The 22,696-nt window shown below is 43.4% G+C and overlaps 1 long non-coding RNA gene across 1 annotated transcript; it reads right to left on the bottom strand.

Annotated features, from left to right (window-relative positions):
* Nucleotides 1–5,947: 5,947 nt before the first annotated feature.
* On the bottom strand, nt 5,948–22,369 carry LOC117244796. Its single transcript, XR_004498556.1, has 3 exons — nt 22,302–22,369; nt 21,025–21,103; nt 5,948–6,227 (listed from the first exon to the last, which is right to left on the bottom strand). It is a non-coding gene; the product is annotated as an uncharacterized LOC117244796 (long non-coding RNA).
* Nucleotides 22,370–22,696: the final 327 nt, after the last annotated feature.

Here is a 22,696-nt window from a genome sequence, read left to right as displayed (position 1 = left end):
TGATGGCTTTTAGAAGTTAATGTTTTGCACCAAATCCTTAATTTTTTGTCAGGCAAACTGACGTGCAGAGAAGCCACAGTGTCAGCCAGTAAAGCATTAAGAATCTCAGCCTTTTAATGCATTTTGTCACAGCAGGTATGGTGGATGTTAATACCCCCACACCAGGGACCAGAGACATTTGGTTAATTTAGGAAATGCCCTCCCTGAAGGGAGAATCTGTTGTAATTGTCCACTGGGAGCTTTCTTACAAGTTCTGCTAAAGCAGCTTGCACGCAGTCAGAGACAAAAACCCGCTCAGAGCCAGCTGAGGTGGTCCCAGGTGACGCCTTCACGCCACACGTGTGACACACGGTGTGCTCCCCGTGCCGTGTGTCCCTCGCGGCTCTCAGGGCAAGCTGGGGCTGCACCCCGGCAATTTCACACCTCCAGCTGCTGGGGCAGAAGCTGAGGGTGGAGGCCAGGGGACATCAAATGTTGGGGAAACCCCCGGCTGGTCCCCCTGACATGGCTTTGGTGAAAACCCCCTCCCCGCAGGAGCCTCCTGCCAGCTGGACCCGTTAACCCAGCCACGAGACAAATTGTTCCACGTGTCAATTTTCCATTTAAAATGCAAACTAGATTTGACAGAGTAAACTGAATAAAGATTTGGATCGGATAATCCAGTAAAAGCTAATTACTAAAACAAAATGAGACACTGAGACGAAATCTCCCCCCTCCCCTCTCTAACGAGGTTCATTTGATGAGTTCTCTGCCTCGAGTATTAGCACTTTCTACCAAGAAACACAAGCTATTAACTCCTTTTAACAATTTATGATGTTCAATAAACTGATTAGGAGCCCATGGTACATAATTTAAAACCATTTGGATGTCCTATGGCCATTAAAGAGAAAGCAATGAGTCTGAACAACCCTGCTAATTATAGGTCTTGATGACTCCTGATTAGAAATCCTAATTAGGTGTCCTAACTAAATCTTTTCTTGTTTTTAAATTTATTGTCTTCATCTCCTCACCTTGTTTACCAGATGATTTAGGAAAGTTAAAAACAGACCTTCCCTAAACTAAAAATTCATTAGCCAAACAGAGAAAGGTTGACAGCATCACCAATAAAAATACCTTAACACAAGCTCCTAAATATTCTGAGTTTGGTTTCATTCTAAAGTGTAAAGCTGGTTACAGAATCTGTGGGCTGGTTTGCTCTCTGTCTTTTATTCTTCAATTTATTGCATATTATTGAAAAGCCCCAATAAGTGAAAAGTTAAAAATTGCTTTTCAGTCCTCCTTTTGCTCATCCAATGTGAAGCTTCCCAAGAAGAAAAAAAAAATAAAAAAATGTAATTACTATTTTTACTCTAGGTTCAAACTACAAACATTTTTTCCCTTGACTTTATGACTCTGTTTGAGAGGTTATGTTTACTGCTGACTCAAAAATCTACCATTTCCTTAATATTAATTAATCTTCAGAATCAGTTCCACTGTGATAAAATTATTTGAAAACCTGTAATCAAGAGTGTATTTCTGATGCAAAGCTTAGAAATTACTGTAATCTGAATTTGGCAGCTCGGTTTTTGTGTCCAGCCTCTCCAAGCCTAATTTTGTGCACTGGGATGATCTGGAGGGAAGGAAGCACCAGTGGAAAGAGGAGCTCGTGCAAACAGAGCTACAATGTGGAAAGAAACAAAAAAAATTCATCTTTCCACAAAGTCCTGTTGCAACCTGTTTTTCCAGGATTCAGGGGAAACAGAAAGTTGGTGTCACCAAGAAGGGAAAATCAGAGAACCCAATACCTTTGGAATGGTTCATTAATGGATAATCCTCCTCCCTCCCAAAAATCTCTCCTTCATTTCTGCTCTAAATTCATCTGCTTTATCTTCTAACCACTGGGCTTTGTTCAGCTTTTGTCTGCTGGATTAAAAAGCTCTCTGCTACCAGAACTATGCTTCCTGGGAAAGTATTTATAGATGAAAATCAAGTCACCATTTAACCTTCTCTTTGTTAACTCAAACAGATGAGCTTAATCTAGCTGGAACACTTCTATGCAATAGCAGAATGATGAGTGTGGGTGATGATATCTTCCTTGGCATTCAAGAACAGATCTGTGTAGAAGCTTTTCCTAAAATTTCAACCAACAGAGTACCAAAGTTAAAACAACAGGAACACCAATGGTTTTCCAATGACCAGAAAATAGCAAGGGTACGTCAACATTTTCAGCAAACCTGGGAAATGGATCCAAGTCCTATCTCCATCCACCCTGTGCAAACACAGTGTGGGACCAGGGATGGGTTTACCCCATCCTTCTAGGGTGGAGAAGCCCAAATTCAGCACAGGTGAGATGCTCTTGCTTAGGTGATCTGGAGGGACTACGACAAGACAGGGCTTGGCATCTGGTACCTCAGTGCCCTAGGAGATAGCCTGTGCTCAGATACTAAAAAAAAACCACTGAAGCTTTAAATGATTTGATAAACACTGGACAATAGGACAGCAAACACAAGATAGCAATTTAACTGGACTGGTCATTTTCTTTAATTCCTGGCAAGGAATCTGTTGCTTATAGGTACAGACAGATACAAGCGTTTATGGACATACCATACAGAACCCTTGTCAGTATAAATTTGACAGCCTGATGGAAAAGCATAGATCCACCCTCTGGGAAAACTGTTGATCAATCAAAAATTTTTGCAGTTACTGAAAATTTTGTGCTTACACTTGCATTTTTTTACAGCAATTGACAGCTGACAAAGAAGCAAAGCATTTACTGCAAGAATAGCCAGTTTAAAACTGGAAGTATTTCAAATTTGAAAAGAAAAAAAGAAGGCAAGTAGGGAGGGATCGAGAAGAGCTATTTTGGGAGAGAAGGAGCTGTGAAAAAGGTTATTTGACATTTACAGAAATTTCACATCAAACATGCACTGCCTGCACACTTAGGCCTGCTGTGAGCCACCCCACACCTCCTTTCCAAATGACAACGGTCCTCCTCATGGATCCACATCTCTTGGCAAGAAGCAGTGGCCTGTACCTGGTGACAACCAGCAGAATGGCCCCTCCAAATGCAGCCCAGGAGAAGGCTGGTCAGAGCCAAAGGCCTGTTGTTTGTGTTGGTTTGACGTGTCAGCCAAGAGCATCTCCATCCCTGCCTTGTAAATGCCATCACAGCACGATTGGGAAGGCAAAATCCTCTTTTAGGATATGATGTTCCATCCTGTACAAAGCCATCACGTGAGTTTTAATCTGAAACTTTGCCCTTTAGTTGTGTTTGACATGAATTTCACTTCCAGTAATACTGACTTAGCACGCAAAAGCCGTAGGTGTTATCGGCATGATCTTTTTTTTGGGTGATCCACATGTGGAATATGTGACCTTTAACTCTTTTTAATACCCAGCAGAAAGAGGCTGCCTTTCTCCCAGTGATCTGAGCTCTTCATTTGTTATCTCAATCTGGGATTTAGCAGGATTCAAAGCTGATTAATTTAGAAAGCATATGGCCGATGAAAGACATTTTACGTAATGGGTTTACACATCCCATTTGGTAAACAAGCAACCACATTGTTCACTCTGAAGAGTTAATATATTCATGCTTTTTGTTTTTAGAGTAGAGTTTTTCCACTGTGGGGTATTTTCTCACCCAAGGTGCTGTGGGACTCCGACCAATCCACCTCTCCAGGCAAAGCAGCATCAAAGAGGTTTTCCATTATTTGGTAGCAAGAAACAAAAGAATTTCATTGGGAACAAAGGCCAGTTGTGAATCACTGAAGTGCAATGTTTCTGTCTTCCTTTTTTATCAATTTATTAAGCAGTTTGACAAAACTGATACGATTTCCTACTCTAATGTTCCTCCAAATCTATACTTTCTTCGAAAAAAACAAACAACAAAAATCATCCTCCTTTATTTACATTCTAGACTTGATGATTGCAATAGAAATAATTCAGTATTGATGGGAAATTGACAAATTCAGTCCTCTTAATCATCTACAGGATGAAGTCACAACCACTAAGGCTTGTTTCAGTAATATGCCACAGGACATATCGCTAAAGCAATCCTATTCCTTATTTCCTGGCCTTGTCCTTTAACAGGTGTGGGTGTGATTTTTGTTCTCTGTAAAACACCAGGGTCAAGGTGACAAGAGCAGGATCACTGAGACGTGTGTGGAACAATTGCTCTTTCAGACACATGATTTATGGGGCATCTGACTCATGTGGTCATGGGAGCCTGAGAGGAAGGAAAGGAAGCTGGTTAAGAAGCACTTAGCTCCCCTCTCCAGACCTACATTTACATCCCATACCCACAGTGGCATTCATCTCACTTGATGGTACCTGTTTCAAATTTAGGCATTTCATTTAAGCCAGTAGTCAAAGTTCCTTCTCAGTCCATGGAGGGATCAGCAGCTGCAGATGATGATTCATCCCTCCTTCATCAGGCACCATCACCTGCCCACAGATAGCCTATCCCACACTCCTAGCAAATGCCTAGAGACAAAACCCCAAGTACCCATTTAACTTTGGGCCCACACAGGTCTGCCATTCACATTTCCCTGCAGCTCAGCTCACCGTGGTATATCTGAGATGGGACAGGAGCAGGGCTGGCCTCACACCAGGAATGTTTTCACCTCTCACCCAGCCTTCTAACACACCCCTGAGAGCAGAGCAGCCCCTCCTGAGACATCACTAAGGACAATGGCTCCATGTCCAGCTGGAGGCTGGTGACCAGTGCTGTCCTTCCGAGCTGTGTCACAGGACTGGCTCTCTTTAATATGACACAGACACGGTGACATCGCGTGCACCCTAGCAAGTTTGCAGGTGACACCAAGCTGAGTGGGTGTGTTGACACTCCTGAAGGATGGGATGTCACCCAGGGGGACTTGGACAAACTTGAGATGTGGGCCCAGGGGAAACTGACAAAGTTCAACAAGTCCAGAGGCTGCACCTGAGTCAGGGCAATCCCAGACATGGGAGAGGATGTCACTGAGAGCAGCCCTGGGCAAAAGGACTTGGGGGTTCTCATGGATGAGAAGCTGAACATGATCCAGTGATGCATTCTTGCAGCCCAAAACAACAGGACTGTCCTAGGCTTTCTACCTGTCACTGGGATGATGCTGGCATGGAGATATTGACTGTAACTGGCAGGTACTGAAATCACCAGCCTGATTTAGGGGAAAATTGTCCTTGCTATAGCTACTACAAAATAGGAATAATGGCCTTTAATTAGCAACCAGAGCTGAACTCTTTCTGCCTGAAAAATGGCCATTGTTTTTAATTAGACTCCCAGGGCACTATCCTGCCATCCTGGTCCTCAACTCTACTGCTGTCACAAATAAAATACAACAGAAGATCTAAGCAGGTCCCTGCATGCAGCTCAACAGCTGTCCCTGTTGTATTCTTCATCTCCAACAAGTTCTGGGCTCTTTGTGGGTTTTTGTTTTTTGCTGGCTTTTTTTATTTTTTTTTTTTTTTTTACATACCTAAGATGAATATTCAAGGTTTTAGCCCAATTTACACATCTGTAATCTGACAGTGAGAATAAAAGGTTGTCAGACAAAATAAATGTGTGTCTCAAGGTCAGACCAGGTTGAAACCGATAATGGTGCTTAACAGCCACTGCCATGCTTCTGCAATGATCAACATTGCTCTAATTGACAAATTAGCTGTCCATATGGGCTCAGAGGCAATCATACATCCATAAATCCCAATAAATACAAACATAATCTGATCTAAGTTGGATCAGCCAAATAAGTTAAAGCAAGATTTAACACCTTAAAGGATTGCATTTAAGGAAAATCACTGTTAGACAAGATTCATGTAGCCATATGGTCAGAACAGAGGCCACCAGGGCTCATCCCTACTCTGGCTGTCCTTGTCTCCTGCCAGACTGTGTGGAACCAGACATGGACCAAACAGCCTGTGCTTGCCAGGGGCCAATGGGATGGGGGTCCCTCCCCCAGAAATTTGCATGGGAGGTTGCTTTGGGACAGGAGAAGAGCCAGCTCTGGATTGGCTGCTGCTTCCCCAGTGGGCTGGCAGCATCCAGAGGTGGCTGGAGCCTGGTGGTTCCATGGGCAATGCTGTTGGTGGGGGATTAACTGAGGGGAGCAGGAAAGCTGGATGAACCTTGAGATTATCTGTGTTTGTTTCCTCTCATCTGCAAGCAGATGGGGCTGTTCTCCTCACTGCAGTGGGCTCTGTGGGATGCCCATGGAAGCTAGTGTGTTGCTGTAGTCACAACTTCCCATGATTTCCTGAAAAAGAGATCAATGCAATCAGCCAATATATGTGTGTGTGTGTATATCCATCTGTGTTCTTCTCAGCTCCTTCCCCATTTTCCTTCCCCAAAACCCCTCCTGAATCCCTTGGCAATGTCAACCACTGAGGTCTCCAAGAGGTGCTTTTCCTTAGACAGCTGGGAAGTTTCTGCAAATTTATGGAAAACAGGCAGCCTGGTAGAGAAAAAGGACTTTGGAAGTTCTTTCAGGAGAGAGAGGCTGGGACTGTATTCAACATCCCAGACCCCACACAGGTGAGTGGTAGTGTGGTAGTGATCTCACCTGCTAAACAGGCTTCAGAGTTCATGGTGTAACAGGGGTTCCCAGCACCGAGGACCCAGTAGGTCCAGGCAGATTCCTAAAGCCCCATCCAGGTCTCTGTCCTGGAAGAAGCAAGGCTGCTGGCTATCCTTTGGTAGGACCAAAATGTGTGGTTCCCCTGAAAGCTGAGGATGTTGCTGAAGGCATTGAGAAGAACATCAAACCCTTTATGGTTAAAAAAAAAAACTTTCTGCATACTTATCCTGGCTGTTCTTTGAAAAACAGCTTGACTTTTTCTGGGGACATCATCAAAATATCCCAGTTTTTGTCAATTTGTCTCTCCCACACAGGATAACCTCCTGGTGCTGTCTGGGGCCCTGAAGTGCTGGGGGTTTATTCATAACCCCAGAGGCTTGGAGGGTCTCACCTCAGGGACAAGATAGAAAAATGGACCTTGAATTATCCCAGGAGCTGGGGAAGGGTGTAGTAGACTGAGACTGGGTGATGTGATCTTCGACTCCTCTCACTGGGGAAAGGATGAATATTAAAGACAACAGCTGTAATGAGTTCCCCCACTTGGGCAGGAAATGTAGATGTCAGGTACACAAGTTGAAACCTTGGATCTTTGTCAGGCCAGATTCAGCTCAAGTCAGCTTCAGCAGAAGGAGAATATCCCCTATCCACCTCACCCCTTCCTGTGGGAATTTCCTGCCAGTCTGTCCCCTCTCTCATGGGACAACAAAAACTTTGACAGTGACAGCTTTGCAGACTTTGGAGTCACTGAGGACATGAGAAATCCAGGAGTGGGATGGGAGAGAGAAACATAGAGACATAGATCAAAATAAAAAATAATGGAAAAGGGCAACAGAAGGTTCATGTCTATAAGTCCCTCCTTCAATAAGTCCTGCCTAAACAGCCTTAGGAGCTGAACTTCTTGATGTCAACCTCCTGACTTCAATTGACTTTGGATGGAGTTCTGAATTAAGCAGTAAATCACAATGCTCATCCTAGGCACTGGATGGGTGATGGAAGAGTTAGACAGTGATTTATGAGGGATTTGACCCAGGGCCAGTATGTTCACCTTGAAACAGAGCCTTCACCTTTCTGGACTGTCTTATGAAAAGAAACTGAAGTCTCTGGCTTTGCTGCCAGAACAGTTCTTCAGAGGACTTTATCAGCAAAAAGGTTATCAGAAACACTTGTGGACTGGTGCAGACAGTTTTGGAAGTCCTTTTTTGCTATGTTGTGCTTGCTCAAAAAAGACTGCCAACTGTCCAATGGGTTAAGTGGAAATTCACTACAGCACTCTGCCCCTTTCCCTTTGGCATGCACACAAACACCCCTGTGTGTTATCCACTCATCAAAATTCACCAAGGTTTACACTATTTCAAATGTGAATTCAAATGATTGCACCATTTTTACACCATTCTTTGCTTAGGTGTCTCAGTTGCCAGCTCACTATTTAGACCTTTCACAGAGATGGAAACAAAATTATGTAAGATTCAGGGAATTCCTTGCACTCATATGTTCCTGGGAAGGCATCTGAAATTGCACTTGTATATCTACAAAGTGCCAGGAAGCTCAGAGACAGCAAATAAAGGATGTTTGCTCCCTGTCTCTTCCAGTACAAGAAGTAGACATAATCTAATGACACCAACAAACAGGGATCCAAACTAAACACAGCCAGAGCTTGTAAATACATTGAGGAACTCCACAATAAGTGATGGTTTGGATGTTTTTATTTTACTTCAAAATGCAACTGAACAAATTTATGAAAAAAAAAAGAGATGCTCCATTCCAAGATACCACTGCTGGCTCTCTATGTCTGAATGACAGAGTGACAGAGAGTATTCTGGATAAGTGTTCCCCATTCTTCCACGTACCCTCCCTTTTGGGTGGTTTTAGAAATAGGGTCAATACTGTTTCCAGAGGGTGTTTGGCCTGATACTGTACATCCATTCCAGTGCATTTAGATCCTTTTGTTCCTGGGGAAATCCCACTGCATGGTTGGTTGTTCTGCTGAGGCTCATTTGGTGACAAAAAGTCTCCTCATACGCTTCCAAGGTGCCTGCACACATGGCCTTCTCCTGGATACAGCTCAACAGCTGCTATTGGGTAACCCCTCAGCTCTCTTCTGTTGCTTACTGCTCACATCCAATAGGGTCATTCCAGTGCAGCAGCTTCCTATATTTTGCTATTAGATTAAGGGATTATTGATGATGATTCCCTAAGTAAACACAGACCGCAGCTCTCCTAGCAACAGGCTGATAAACCTCGGTTCCATGTTTTAATTCCTCAAATTCCATTAGAAGACATTCTTACAGTTTAAGGCATAATATGTTTGTTTTTCCAGCTCTAATGAGGATTATTAAGTCCAGGGGCTGCAGTAAATATGCTTGTCATTAGCAGCCTTTATATATCCACTTTCCTAGGCTCACTATAACAAATTTACTATCCTTTAGATCTTTCAGCTTAAAGAGAAACACTAAGATAAGAAATGAAAAAATAAATCTGTGTATGTATGTCCAGACATATATAAAGCTCTCTTTCCTGGACTTATCTTTTTTCTCTGTTTCCATGTGGGGCAGATTCATTGTCAGGTGGAGTTTGAAGGCCTAGTCTATTACTCCCATTGACAAAAATGGGCTTTAGCTGAGACTGCCTGAGAATACAAAGAAAGAGAGCTCTGCAATTGATGGGGTGGAAGATGAGAACAGGAAAAGTAGCAAAGAGACATATGGCAAGGGCACAAAGGGACGCACAGAGACATGACAAAGCTGCAGGGTTGAAGCGAGGCTTCAAGTTCCCCTATCATACACATTTCCTATGAAATGACCCATTTAAATTACCCATTAGCTAATCCTCCCAGCCACTTTCAGGCTTTTAATGAGCATTAGGGCAGAGCATTGTATGGAGAGATGTGAAGCCTGGACCTCAGCCCAGGTAGAGATCCCCCTTAAATCAGATCAATCTCAGGTTTAACTGAGCGTCTTTGGAACATGGTGGATATTTCTGTTGTTGCAAGAAGGCTTTAGGAAATAACACTGGAAACATCCCCCTGCTAGAAGGGCTCCAAGTCCTTTAGTACCACGTGGGAACCCACTAGAATCAGCAGGAAAACACAGGTTAGAAGCCAGAGCCAGGAATATTTGCCTTCTGCTGGTCTGGATGCTTTGAAGAACTTCCAGCTGCAGCAAAAGACCATGGCAGGTGCTGTGGAGCAGAGCTGTGGTTGGGGAAACACCCTCCAAAAACAACTGGAGGCACCTTTCCACAAAGAATGGCCTTGCTATGGGAGCAGACTTCATTTGGTAGCCATCACACACCTTCACTTGAGCTCTGTCAGCCCCACCCCTGAACTCACCTGGGATACAAATCCAGGTCCCCACGTGCAGGTCAGGGTGGGCAGAAGCCAGATCTACACTGAGCACAGCTGCAGGCACAACAAATCCTGAAGGATCTCCTGCAAAGAGGGAGAGTGAGACTCTCCCACATCTTCTTGGTCAGGGTCAGCCTTCTGCACCCTGAGGGGAGCATGGTCAGCAGCCTGGGGTGCTCACTGCAAACACGCCTGCTAAAACAAAGGTTTCATTGTAGGCCATCCATATTTTCATGTCATGGCTTCTGTATTTCTCTTCAGACCTCAAAGTGCATGGGGAAGGGGCAAGGGACAAGAAGAAATATAAAGCCCATAGGGACTGTAAGTAATAAAAGGCTGCAGCAGATTTGTTACACTATTTCACTTCTTATTAAATTGAATGGTCTCAGTAGAGAGAGACATAAAAGAAAACACAAATTCAAATACCTCTGAAGTCTGGAAATACTTGGAGATAGCTCTAATTCTTCATTTATCATTATTATATCTATAAGGGAAGAGATGTATTTTTTAATTCACATCCCAAATTATTTTTGAAATACTTATGTTAAACAAACAGAACTGCTACAAAACAGTTTTTTATTTTCTACAACAGTCTTTTCATATTGTCCCTATTAATCCTATTTAAAAGAATAAACTGTTCCAGAATAAATATTTTATTATAATTTTTTTGAACTGTGAGCATTGAAACCTATAGGTGCTGGAGCTCCCCATGCAGCACAGCTGTACTGATTCTCAAGGTTATGTGCATTTTTTGTGATAGAAGACCAGAGTTTAACTGAGTAAGAATTAGAAATAGAGGAAATTCAGAGGCTTTTTTTTTATATTAAACTCAAAGCTTTCCCAGAGCTGAGTGTTTCACTTCAGCTGGAATTTGCCTGAACTCATTTCTGGATTTGAAAGTGATTTTAGAAACCAAAGCCTAAGTGGGGAGTGATTTACCAAAGGAATACTCACTTCTGTGCAATATTCTTAGCAATAGAAAGGACTATTTTCTTTTCTTTTTAAAATGCCATTAGAAGTCAGATTCCTTATTACTCGTAGTTCCTCCCTGCCCCAAGATCAACCCCATGCAACCAGCTGTACTTACAGCCAGCAGGATATTTCTGCATGAGAACCCAGAGTGGTATGTTGCAAAAAAAAATTTTAAAAAAAAAGATGATGCTCCCCAAAATCAAAACTGATAGTCCTGTGTAAGGTAGCTGAACTTGGGCAAGTAAAATGCAAAAAATAAACATGATATAAAATGCCACTAAACCTGAAAAGCAAAAGAGGTAGAGAAAGATCTACAAAATAAACATGAAAAACTATATGGGATTCTCAAAAATGGTCTCTTTCAACATAACCACCTTGGTATTAGCTGTAATTTGCCAAAACCTTTTCCACCTGAGTCTTGTGATTACAGAGAGGAGTTGTCACTTCACAAGGTGTTGGGCAAACAAATAATCCTGATCCTGACCCTGGGGGAGTCACTGGGACAGGGAGTGGGTGGATCAGCAGGCAGATGCTGGGCGGATGTGACCGGTCGCCCTTCTCTAGAGAAGCAAATAAACAAAGTTTCCTTTATTTACCAAAGGTCTTAAATAAAAGCTTGGTTTTCATGGCACCACAGCTGAAAAGAAAATCTTCTGAAATATTTTATTTTTCTACAGGAAAGCACAAGGAATGTGCTTATTTAGCTGAGATAAAATGATAATTCCTAAGAAATCATTGTGGATTAGGGAGCGAAGCGATTAGAGAGAGATGGTATATTTATGAATGTGTGCATAGCCCCGCTGGTTAAAGGGGTATTAATCCCTCTTAGTCTGCAAAAGGACCTTCAGACTGCTCAAGCAAGCAGGGCTTAGGCACTGCAAGCTTCCTAGAAAGTCCTAAATCTTCACATTAGCTCCCTGCGTTTCCTCATCTTAAAGTCTAAGCCGTTTTCTAAAGGATACTTCCATAAACAAGCCCCCTCAGAATCTGCAAGGATTTGGAAATCCGGATTGGTGAAATTTTTTAAATCCAAGGTCCAAGTGGATAGAAGAAGATTAGGTTGCAGTTAAAAAGGCCACCTTTAAAGAGACAGTGCTGTCCTAGATCATTATTTAGGCTGAACTGAAAAAGAAAAAGAAAGAGAAGGGGAAGAAAAGAAGACACAAAGGAAAGAAAGGAAAAAGTGTTGTATCTGTGATCCAGTTGACTCAGTGTCCTGCATGGCCCCAGAGCCTGTCGGGGGGAGAAAATATGTGCATCTGCCAAAAAAAACACTGTATTTGTCACACAGTATTCAGATGTCTTTGTGACTGCTCTGCCAGACCTTCCCCAGGGGGTTCAGTGGGGCTCTGTCCTCTTTTTTGTGAGGTGTCCCTGGCTGCCACCAAACTGCTTCTGGAGTTCTCTCTCTGCCGAAGGTGCACGGCACTCGTGGCAGTTCACATCTGCAAATCCCAGGGGCAGTCCTCAGGGAAACTGGGGGCATCCTACAGGGACATAATGGGTCATTCTGAATCAGCTTCACTTGTTCACAAGGTGGGTGGCTCATGAGACTCACGAGGTTGTCCTGTCTCTTCCTCCCATAAAAGTGCTCGGCTGCAAGGGAGAAGGGACAGTGAATCTACAGGGCAGCCAAGTTCAGAAGAAGACAATGAATTCCTCTTTCTTCTCACTCTCCAGGACTGATGTCCACCAGATTTCCAGTGGATTTAATTTACAGTCCTGGTTATTCCACCAGAACGGCCAAAGAGCATAGAAATCCTTCCATACCTGCACACTTTGCCTTAAGCAGGGAAAAAATCAAGCAGATATTGAAGGGAAAAGGAAACAGATTACATCTGCTGATGACTACACGACTAGGAATGACATTTGACACTGATTTGTGGTCCTGGCCGACTCCTTAGCTATAGTTATACTTAGGAATAAATAGATAGTCTCATTTTATCTAAAAAAAAAAGTGTCCTGACACCAAAACAGGGCTCTCCATCATGTTTGTAGTGTTCAGAGCTGCTCAGAAAACACAGGTCTGGGCTTTGTTTCCTTCCCTCTTAGCAGCTGGTTAAGGTGAATCATACAGGCCACTTCAGAAGAGGCTCTGCAGCTGAAAATTTGGCAAAGTCTCTCTATAGTGCTGCCAATGTCTCTAAAATTGGCAACAGCTCAGCATGATGGGATGTGCCATTAGTATGTGATTAGACCTCAAAGTGGGAGGACTGGCAGTAAATCCAGAAGAAAAAGTCCTGTGGATGCCTCTGTGAGAGGTGAGGAAGATCTTGGAGGTTTTGGTGGTGAGAGCCCACCCAAGAGCAGTCATGGCATGGTGATTCCCAGAAGGAGACCTTATTTTCCTAGTCTTGCTTCAGACTTCCTGGGTGCTCCTCTTTCAACCCAAGGTAGAAAGTCCTGATTTTGGTCCACAGCTTTCATCTTGTTTGTGAATTTATACTGGGACATTGCAGGCCGTCACTGAGGGTCAAACAGCCTCCTCCTTCCACAACCTTCTTCAATCGACATTTCTGCTGTCTTTTCCTGGTCTCAAGCTTGGCTTTACATTTAATCTGCTCTCCCCTTCTTAAAGTACACTAATAACACTTATAAATCATATACTCCCAGTGTTTTTAAGGCACGAGCCCTCCCCTTTTGCGTCTTGTTACGAGCTTAGTGTGGAGCCTACATGTGACATATCAAAAGACAAAAAGACAAATGTAAGGTCTGTCAGGACAAGGCAACCCCTCCTCCATCAAATCAGAATAACAAAACATATGAAATGAGATTGTTTAGCATATTTGTGACTCTTGTAATTAGGAAGATGAATGGATTTGTTATGAAGACTAGAGAAAAGGACTCAAGAGGCTTCAGTTCATGTTCTAGCTTGTCTATAGGGTTCCTGTGGGGTCCCAGACATATCCCTGAAATGTTCTGTGCCCAAAATTCAGAATGAATGTGGCAGTGTTCTTTTGTCACATTTTCAGGAATCACTCTGAAGGATGAACTTTCCAGGGCAGCAGTCTGCTTACAAGCTTGCCTCCATCCTTCCCAATCAAAAAGCAGATTTTGAGTGTTCCCCTCCTGCAAGCAGAGCCCTTGCCTTAAAAAGGAGCATTGTAGGATTTTTGTGAGTTTAAGCCCTGGCACCTCCTTCTCCCAGACAAAGTTGCAGAGCCATGAAATCTTTAAAGTATTCCAGCATGTCTAGTATCACTTTGCAGACAAATGCTAATGAGATCATAAGCAATTGACCAGAAACAAATAAATAATTCAAAATCTACTGCAAGTGTGAAAAGTATTTAAATGCTATTGATAAACTAATCTACAGACTCCATTAGCAATTCAGTCACACAGCACCTGTATTGATCAGGGAATTTAAGCACACGCAGGAAAACAAACCCCAAAAATACAGAGAGCAAAAGCTAGTTTGTTTGGCAGTTCTTTAGCAAGCAACTCCATTAACATTTAGGAGTTTACTGTGTCATTTGCTCTGGGAGTTTTCTTGCCTTGCTGTTTTACAGGCTGCAGTAATAGCCTGAATGCTGTATCTATGGAGTAATTTTTTTATAAGTTTATATATTTATCTGTAATATGGATTAAAAATCAATTTTCATTGTTCCTTTTGAGGCACCTACACATTGCTGGACTAGCCAGTGCCACAGGCCTACCCTCCAAAGTCTGTTTTTGGGTTGCAGACAGCATTGCTTTCTGATGTGCTGGGCTGGTCAGCCTTTTCCCTCGCTCCTGGGAGTGTAACATTGAATTTCTTGCTTAAATACCTCATTTGAGTGGGCCCTTCAGCATCAGCATGGGCTCGCTGCAGGTCTGTGTGGGGATCATCCCACACACTGCAGTGGCAGGGGACACATCCACATGGAGCTGCTCAGGGAGCCCCATTTCTGTCTCAGAAAAGTCCCACGTGGCATGGCACACCGTATCAGGCCTTCACCTGGCCCAGTGTCCCTGGTTTTCAGCCCTTGTCCCCCACAGAGGAGGTGAGGGCTGGTGACCCACCAGGGCAGCAGGGGTGGGACTGGACACCCAGCACACCTTGGAGGGGTCTCTTTATTCCCCCCACCTTTCCTAATTGCTGAACACACCCATGTCTTCAACCCAAGGAGCGTTTTGCAGCGTTGGCTTCATTCCTGAAGTCATAGTTGAAGGCTGGAAAAAAGCATCGGGCTCAGCAGTGGTCCTGACAGATGATATTTGCAGCTAGGTTTCCGTCTCCTCAATCCACCCTTAGGCTCAGCCAGACCTGCCAAAGCTCCCTTCTTTGCTCTTTCCTGCTGTCACCCAGCAGCCTGCATCAGGGCAATTACCAAAACAAATCAATCTTCTCTTGACAGTTCATTTACACTGAATTAATTTGGAATTAGGAACTGTTATTGCAATTGGCAGCTCCTGATATTCCCAATACAACACGGCATCTGCAGGGAAAACAACTCTAGACCCCGGCATTTGAATTAAAAAGGACAGTTCTTCTTGATTGAGATATAAAACCAGAAAGGATTTTTTTTTTTTCCCCCCACTCCAAGTTCCTGTTAGTTTTAGGCTGCTGGCAGCAAATCCGGATCTGCAGTGTCCTAAATAAAACTCTCCTTATGGTGGCACAATTTTTCTCACTCAGAGCAATATTTTTGATACTGCTGCATAGGGATAAGACACCTGAGTCCTAATTTGCACCTTCTATGTCACGTTGGAGCTGACAGGGGCATGGTGGAAGAGGCAGTCTAAGCAACCTGGTGCCCATTTCACAGGTGAAGAAACTGAAACACAGAGAGCTTGAGAAGAGAATTTGCCAGATCTGTTTTTCCCCTCTGAGGCTTGCAATCTGAGATGCTCCCATTAACAAAATGTCCTGCTTTTCCTTCTCAAAAAACCAACAAACCAAACCAAACAAAAAAAAAAAAAAAACCACAAAAAACCACCAACCAAACCAAAACAGCTCCACACAAACAAATGACCCCAAATCCTCACGTTTCATGAGAAAAATTATTAAGTTTCCAAGCAAATATTTCAGAATCCTAAGGCTGATCCTGCAACATCACATTACACTTCTTCATGTTACACTCCCTCAAGGTATTTATTTACACCCCTGTCTGAGGGGATTTGACCCAATATCTCCCACCTACAGGCACTCATGTATTCAGCTCTAGGATAACCTTAACTCTAGGATTTACTTTAAATTTTAGTCAGCCCTGACTTGGTCAGACAGCTGAAATACATGGTCATTGTAGGTCCCTTCCAAATGAGATATTCTCTTCTCTAACCTATAGCACTTCTTAAAATTGTTTGCCAATTTGCTGGACCAGAGCAAAGGCACACAAATAAAGAGGATAAAAATGGCAGCCACAAGGTTTTCCAGCAGCCTCTCTGATCCCTACCACCACCATCACTGTTTGCACTTTGTTTGCCTCTTTGGGAGTTCTCCTCAGCTGGACTTTGTGGGTGAGGAAGGCTGAGAAGCACCTCAAGGAGCAGATAAGGGGCACTGAGCTGCTCAGCCAGGCATGACAGGGGTGCTCCCAGGAGCAGCCCCATCTCTCAGCACCTGGGAATTTTAGCATTGCAAACCAGCACACCAAAAAGATTTAAGGGGCACCCAAGGTCAAGCAGGAGCTGGGTAGTGGTTGGGAGGCTTTACAGCTGGACTGAAGGGCTTAACATGGTAATTGTGAACCTATGGCCCTTCGTGGCTCTAATCCCTGATCTGTTTCCTGCTCCACCTTTGCTAGGGCTGGGCATGCACCAGATTTCTTGGTTTCAGTGGGTTATTCTGTAATTCCAGTATGTCCCTCTGCTCTCAAGTAGAGCTGGAAAGTGTCCCATGAAGGGAAAGGAGGAAAAAAATCTCTGTGGGGTTTCATATGTTGCTTCCTGTTGCTTTATGTTGCCCTATCCCACAGCACATGGGGTGAACGGGATATGTCCTCAAATATTCTGGACCTGCATCCATCCATCTTGCACAAAAATCTGTGCTGTACCCCAATAGTTCCTCCACCCTGTCAATCACAGGCCTGTGGACCAGGAGACACAGATCATCAGCATCCTCCTTGTGCAAATTAAACCTGTACCCCTGGATAGTTTATGCCTGATAAAATTCCATTTTATCCTTCATGCTCACTGCTACAGAAACCACCAGGGTGAATGCTCATGCCTTGCCTGGATTCCTTTGGATCCTTCTAGGACATGAAATCAAAATGGAAGTAAACAAAATGTTAAATGGGAATATCTGGAGCTGAAACCTACTCATTTCTATGGGGATGAAGTACATGAGCAGGCAAGCAGGAGGGCATCAGAAATTCAGACAACTGCATTTCTGTCCCTATTGGAGACCCACAAACTGGCAAAAAAAGAAGAAAAAAGAAACAACAGCAGAGGACCTGACCAAAAAATCCCCTCTAAATTTTCTAGTGATCCTGCTCCCAGTGGGACATTTTCACTGAAACTCAGTTCAAGGAGGCAGCCTCAAGGATGCTGGTGTGGATCCACCACGGGCTGCAGGCCCTGCACACACAGGTGCTCACAGCTCTCTCTGGGGCTCCTCTGCCACGCTCAGCCCAGCACAGGGGTGAATTTTACCCCTGGATGCACCAGCAGCCCAGCCCAGCCCACTGTACACACACAGCCCCAATAGCCCCCACACGCTGCAGATGCAGGAGTTCACTCCAGGCAGGGAAAGGAGGGCAGGATGGAGCCCCAGAAGCCTACAGAGACACCCAGCAGCATCTCTCTGTGCTTTGGCATCTCACAGGCAGCCCAGCCTTCTGTGCCAGCATCCAAGAGTTCAGAAACACACGGTAAATTTGTGTGAGGGGCTCACATCCCAGCTGCAGATACACTGATTTAAACATCTGCCTGTGCCAGAGCAGCTTCCTCGGGCTCTGAGCTCCCAGTGTCTGCTGGGATGTAAGCACTCACATTTCAGCAGATGCCTAAACACTGCCTCTATCAGGGATGCTTTGCTGAATAGGTGGAAAAGCCTCGGCTTTACACCAGCAGAGGATCTGGCCCACAGGCTATCAGGCATATGGCTATCACAACAATGCTGAATTAAGCTATTTAAATTGCCTATGGAATGCCACAGGGTCCACGTGCTTTTTTTTTTTTTTTTTTTCCCCTTGGTAAAAGTCCTCTTTGTTATTATTCTGATGACCAACTTGGGCTGCTTTGCTTTGTCATTTTTAGTCAGTCCACAAATTCCCTGAGCTATACAATTTATGGTTTTATCACCAGTTCCTAAGCTTTTCTACCCCGTCTCTCCTGCATCTCAAATACTTCTCCCCTTTAAATAAACCTGCTTCATTTTTTTTTCATAACTTTCCAAAGCAGATAAAAAATTCTTGAATTTCTGAAACATGCAAACTGATCACTGTGGCATTAAGAAATCTTAAGAAGACTTATTTTAAGGGGTTTTATTAGGGAAATTCCTGCTCTTTAAGATATCTGTACGGTTGTCAAAAGCAGTCACTTTTGCAGATGTTGGGGCTTTTCTTACACTAATCTCCGAGGAAAGCCTGAGCCTCAGAGATCACTTAGCAATTTTTAGATTTAAGGAGATGAGAAGAAAAAGCCAGGGAGCTGGTCCTTCTTAGGGTCAAGTCTTATTTGAATTCAGATATCTCTTCGTCTAACACGCAACGGTGTCGTTAAGATGACGGCTAATTAATGCAAGATGACTTTGAGATTGCATTGAAAAAAAGGAGAAAAAAAAATAAAAAGGACAAAGAAAAAGTGTAACCTAAAGAAAGCCAAGCCTGGCCCCTCCCTGAGGAGAAGCAATGCCACAAAAACTCTGCTTCCACTGGGTCACCAGTATCAAACCATCAACAAAGCTAAGAGCCAGCAAAAACTCATCTTTCCTTACCCAGATCAAGACTGGCCTGGGTGTAAAATGTTTTTTTGATATGCCTCAGCTCTCAGCTATTTCTTCCTGGTCAGGCTGCTATCTGCCCATCAATCACAGTAATGCCACCCTTCATTTTTGTCTCTCAGTGTAAAGGAATTAGATAACCATACTTATTTAAGATCTCTATTAGTTCTGTATTTGTAATTTGCCAAGTCCTTAACACCTTTTTAAGCTTGAAGAGCACTAAGCCAGATCTGTTCTTCTCTAATCACATCAGCTTATTTCTGATTTCCAGAAATTACAAGGAACACAGGCAGGGGAAAGGCCAGGGTCTGGTGTAAACACACAAAGCCAGCTCTGTTCCTCTCATCACCACCAAACCCTCCCTCCTTGCAGGAGGTACCTGCCTCCAGTGGGAGCCACCCCGGGGAAGAGAAGGCAGCACCCTGCCCTTCTGATCAAAAGCCATATCCAATGCACTTGATACTCGAGGCACTTGGGAATATCTGCTCCCAACCCAATCCCTGCAAGCAGATGAGCTACTCAGACTGTCAGATAGCTCACTAACCCCAGCCTCAGCCTCCTCCTCCTCTTCTTTTTTTTTTTTTTTTTTTTCCCTTTTTAAAGCAACACAGATTAGAGGAAGCGTGTTTCCATGTGGTATCCATTTGCAAATTAGCCACAGTTCTCTAACATTAGTGTTATTAGGCATTTAACTCCTGCCTCTTCCTCTTTTCTTCTTATCCTACCCAATCCAGTTGTTCAAAACAGAACAATAATACACACATACACACAGTAATTGTATATAGGTACACATAACATTCAAAACCAACCCTAAACTATGCCCAAATGTATATTTCTCCCTGTCTCACAAGTCCTTTAATATCTGATTAATGTCTATTTTACTCCTTCCCCCCGGAGTATTTAGCATTTGCCTGTATAAATCTGCATATATTTTGCAGATCCAGTGGAAGAAGTGGGAAAAGCTCCGTTGGTTTAACTGAGGAGGCTCACTCAGAGGAGCCAGGCCAGATGATGGGAGGAGCTCCACAGGCAGTGAAGTGCCCATGTCTGGGGCACAACGAAAGAAGTAATTAAATTAATTAATTAATTGATTATCATTTATGAGCACATGAATTTTATTCTGTGACATTAACATAAGTATTTTTTTCTTTTTCATTTGGAGCAGTGCAGGATTGGCACTTCCTAGCGTGGCTGCAGCTGTGGTATCATTTGGAAGCAGTGATTTCCCAGGACAAACCTGCTACAGCCTGGTGGAATCTGGGTAGAGAGTGATACCCGTCTACATGACCCAATGGTTTCATGGGGAGGCAAAGAGCACTCAGGTGGGTGTGCTGACATGTGAAACAACACACATTTGTGAGTCTGCAGGGCATAGTTGATTGTAAGGATTTGAATTTTCTTGGGAGTTTGCTGCTTTCAGCATAGATTGTAAAAAAGGTCTTTGAGCTATTGGTGCTTTCATCCTCCCTTAAATATTTGTTCCCTTTGATATTCCTGGTCAAATCCTCTTCTGTCCCAGTTTGGAAAGGTCTGATCCAGTGCTCCTGGATCAGAAGAGAGAGAAAGGCTTCTCAGGACCACCCTGGCACTCACATCTCCAGATGTTCTGCTCAGCTACTCTGTCAGTTTGTGTTATTGAGAAATGAGTGGCCACATCAAAAACTTCTTGCTCAGTTTGTTCAGACTGTGAGAAAACTCAGCTCAATGTCCTGGGGAGTACTTACAGACAGAAAATTGCAGAAATTTGATGTAAAAAAGCAGATCAGGTGTGAATCCATGCTTGGGATGGGAGAGTGAAAATAAGCTGACTCTCTGCTAACATGACTGGTAATAATTACCAGTCATCCAGTGACAAGCTAGTGTTTAGTTTGAACTCCTCACATAACAAAAAATTCTTGGTTGATCTGAGTTTTTTTTACTCTTACATCATTGTGATAAGCATAGTTTTAAAAGCTTGCCAAAATGGGGGACTTTGGAGTAAGCAGCACTGGGAATTGGGATGCTGCCATGATAAACACTTAGTGATCACACCACACCATCTCTATTGCTGCTGCTGGATCTGACCTCACTGCAGCTACAGGGTGGTTTCACATTCCCTTTGTTTTATGAATGCAGACAATGCTGAACTTCCTGCCTTTCCCACAGAAACCTGGTGATCAACACAGGATTGTTTGTTTTTTTCAATCAGGGGTAAACAGATATTCAAAACTGATTGTATGTGAAAGAAGGAAAAATCCTAGGAGCTGTTGATGAAAGAGTTCAGCTTTTGGAATAAAGCTCTCATCAGTCTTAATTACCTCTGATGTTTTCTGTAGGAAGATCTTCATAACACTTCCATGTTCTTCAAACTTTCTCATTTGCCACTGAAGACGAGAGCTGAATAAAAATAAGATGAAATTATGTAATCTATAGCTTCCTTAGAGGAGAAATAGCACTTTGGAGGAGACGTGAGGACAGTCTTATCATATAAGAGAAGGTTTGGAAGACTGAGATGATCTCAGCTCTGGATAGAGTACAACTGGTGAAGAAAAACTTTGGTCCTAGAAAGATGGTGTGTTTGCATGTAAAACCATTCTCCACATTAACTGGTGCTCCACCTGGTCAATGCAATGTCACACATTGCTAGATCTAATCCTACAGCAATAAATTAGAAAGAATATCTCCAAAATTTCATTGCCAGCAAACCCTAACCTATGGTCTCCACTGAGGTTACTCACTTCATCAATAAAGTTTGAGGTGAAATAAGTTACTTTGGGTATCTATCCTCTTATGGGTGGCTTCAGGGACACTTCCCACTCCCACATCACCCTCATGCCTGGATAAGGTTGGATTATTGATAGTGCAGAGGTCACTGGGGAACTGCAGATGGCTGCAAACCTTCCCATTGTTTTCAGTCAGGTTCTTCATAGCAAGTGCAGGATTACTTTAGCCATTACAGAGTTTATATACCTCCTCACTTGTTTCTTGGCCATACTTGGCATACTCAAGGTAGATAAACTCATTTTTACACAAATGCAAACCAGGATCTCCTTGTATCCATCTGACTCCCAGGCAGGAGGCTTCAAGAATAAATAAAGGTGTTCAACCAGTGTTGGCAGGCATTAATTCCATACAAAGAAACTTCATTGCTGCCCTTTCCCACTTGTTTGTGCTACACTCCAGAGAGAGAAATTCTGATTGTTTTCCATGACAAATTATGTCTGGCTGTGGTTATTCCACAGGCATCTCTTTCCAAGGGCATCACAAACCCTTCACTGACCTGCATGGTCAGGCTCCAGAACACTGACCATCAGTAGAAGAAAACTCTATCAGTTCACGGGTCCTTTTCTTCCAGGACTGAAATCCTGGGGGAAAAAAATCTGCTTCTGTGTCCCCACAGCCCTTCTGCTGAAAGTCTGAAATCAGCTTTTTAATACAGGGCAAGGACTGGTCTGAGAATTACCCTCAAAACTCCCAAACAACTTGACCACCTATAACTTAAAATCTTTAGACTTTTAATAAGATAATAAAAACAAACAGGGAAAACAAACCACCGGAGGTGAGAGAGGTGGAGGGTGGTGGAGGGTGATTTTACCTGTCACTGCACCAAGCTGGGTGTTGATGAAGTTAAAGTCATACAGAAACACCTGATAGATGTACAGAGATAAAATGAGAGAGGAGAGAACACAATGCTGTCAGTTCATCTCTGAGCCAGGATAAATATTAACATTATCAGACTACTGTGAAAAAGCCCAGAGAGGGATTACAACCAGAGGTTCCTTAGAAGAAGAACGGGTGAAAAAAGAAAAGAGAGAGATAAATGGACGCCTTTCTGAATGCTCTGAAGGCAGCGAGTATCACTTTCTCTCAACACATTGTCAAGCTCTTTCACAGAGCAAACAGGTCTTTCATTTCACTGCCTCTTCTCCCTACTCAAGGGCCATGGGTAGATCCTGGAAAGAAAGAGGATTTTGGAAACTTGTCAAGTGG

This window comes from Parus major, chromosome 8 (assembly GCF_001522545.3).
Source record: "Parus major isolate Abel chromosome 8, Parus_major1.1, whole genome shotgun sequence".
Classification (NCBI taxonomy): domain Eukaryota; kingdom Metazoa; phylum Chordata; class Aves; order Passeriformes; family Paridae; genus Parus; species Parus major.
This window is presented reverse-complemented; position numbering and strand designations above follow the sequence as displayed.